The sequence below is a fragment of the Nicotiana attenuata genome, chromosome 6, assembly GCF_001879085.1.
Source record: "Nicotiana attenuata strain UT chromosome 6, NIATTr2, whole genome shotgun sequence".
NCBI lineage: Eukaryota > Viridiplantae > Streptophyta > Magnoliopsida > Solanales > Solanaceae > Nicotiana > Nicotiana attenuata.
This window is the reverse complement of record NC_031994.1, coordinates 26989493-26991992: the sequence shown is the minus strand read 5'-3', so window position 1 is coordinate 26991992 and position 2500 is coordinate 26989493.

Below are 2500 nucleotides of genomic sequence, written 5' to 3'. Positions count from 1 at the left end.
AACGCAATGGGCTATGTATTAAATAGTCAATTTCTCCCCTTTTAATTTGATTAAAATAGTTAAAACGATTCTTAAAAATAAATTAAAGCACTGAATTAATTAATAATATATAAATATTAATTTAAAAATACTGAGAGTAATTTTATAATTGCAAGATGCTATTAATCGCAATATAGGCTATAATTGCAATTTTATGCAATTTTAGCTTAAAATATCAAATAGATTTATAAAAAAAAAATATGCAAAAAAATTACCTTAATTATATTGTGATGTAAATAGGAGGATGGAAATAAATTACTCACCAAAATGATAGTTTTGGGAATAACTATTGGGTTTTGTACTGATAAAACAAAATAATAAAAATAATTTTTAAAAGCTTTAAAAATTGGNATAAAAATAAATTTTTAAAAAGTACTTTAAAAAATTTAGGTAAAAAATAGTCAAAAATTACTTAGGGTCGATACTTATATATGCATGTACATGTTATTTTGAGAATATTTTGAGTATAAAAATAGATAAGGGAAAAATTGGGTATCAACAACTGCCCCTCTTTACCCGGGAAGGATGAAAGAGTTGTCAGGTAAAGATATGATGACCAATTTTGACCGAGAGAAACGACTTGCAAAGGTTTTGACCGAGCTCTTGTTTCTCAGCTGCCTACATATCCCTGGTCTTACAGGAATCAGGTCATATGTAGTTCAGGGTACATCGACGGAATATGCCGATGGCGGTTTTGAAAAAGACGGACGCAATATTTAGGTTGGGAAGGATGGTCAGGGACTGATGGGCTGCGGGAACCGGAGCGGGATTGCTCCTGCTATGATGGCCATTGCCAGCTGATGTACCTGCGAATGAGTAATACAAACATATCGTGCAGAATGTAAACGTGATACAATTTCCCGTTTGGACCATGAATGCTGTCTTTGGACGGTTAGGATGATGTCCTGGGCCATGAAATGTATAATAAAGGATTTGCAGGCTATGAAATGACGTTCTCGGACTATGACGATGGTGCCTCCGAACCATGATGCCTTTGAATAATGATATGCAAAATATAAAGCGGGGTCCTCAGGCCATGGCATGGCATTCTCGGGCTACCCTTGGACAGTTTGGCGGTATTTCAGCCCATGAAATGCAGGATTTTGGCGGTATTTCAGCCGATGTAAAGCATAAATATAAATGGCGATATTTCAGCCGACGCAAAGCACAAGTATAAATGGCAATATTTCAGTCGATATGAAGTATAAATACAAATGGTGATATTTCAGCCGACAGAAGTTTAAACAAAGCTGGCGGTTTTTCAGCCGATATAGAGAATTAAATAAGTTGGCGATTTTTCAGCCGATGCAAAGATTTGAATGCAATTAGCGGTCTTTCAGCCGATATGAGGGATTTAAACAAAATTGGCGATATTTCAGCCATGCAAGATTTAAATAAAGCTGGCGGTATTTCAGCCGATACAAATAAGAGGTGGCAATATTTCAGCCATGCAGGATGGAGACAGTGCTTAGTCTCGGAAGGCAGAAAAGTAGCCTTATGCAATGCAAGGAAACGCAGGATGGAGACAGCGCTTAGTATCGGAAGGCGGAAAAGTAGCCTTATGCAATGCAAGGAAATGCAGGATGGAGACAGTGCTTAGTCTCGGAAGGCAGAAAAGTAGCCTTATGCAATGCAGGAAAATACAGGTGGAGACAATGCTTAGTCTCGGAAGGCAGAAAGGTAGCCTTATGCAGTGCAAAATGCAGATGGAGACAATGTTTAGTCTCGGAAGGCGGAAAAGTAGCCTTATGCAATGCAAGGAAATGCAGGATGGAGACAGTGCTTAGTCTCGTAACGCAGAAAAGTAGCCTTATGCAATGCAGGAAAATGCAGGTGGAGACAATGCTTAGTCTCGGAAGGAAGAAAAGTAGCCTTATGCAATGCAGGAAAATACAGGTGGAGACAATGCTTAGTCTCGGAAGGCAGAAAGGTAGCCTTATGCAGTGCAAAATGCAGATGAAGGTGAGTAGTAACGAAAGCACTTAGCTGATAGATGATAGTTGATAGTTGATTGCGTCGTTGTGGCTGTTGGGGATGTCATGTGCAGACAGCACTTGTAAGTGAGCGATGATTCTGAGAGTTGTACTACTGCAAAATGTGAAGATGTAATCGTATCTGATGGTTCTATGTTTTGGGGTGCCTGCATTCAAAGAAAGATCGTGAGTTTTGTAAAGGGGGAAGGTTAGTTCGTCTTCCCGTGGACCTCGCTCGTCCTACTCGGCTCTTGTTTTCGATTGGGGGGGGGGGGGGGGTTATGTCGCTAAACAAAGCAATTTGATAGTAGCCATGCATAACTTTCAAAAATATGATGTAAACACATAAATAATAATAAAAACAATTTTCTTTTAGATGAACCGACGACTGCGACGCGGTTCAAGATATTGCGACCTCTTTTGCTCCGGAATTTTGAGGGTCCTCCTCAAAATTCTGCCCCAGTTTACTGGGCTGGTGCTTCTGACGG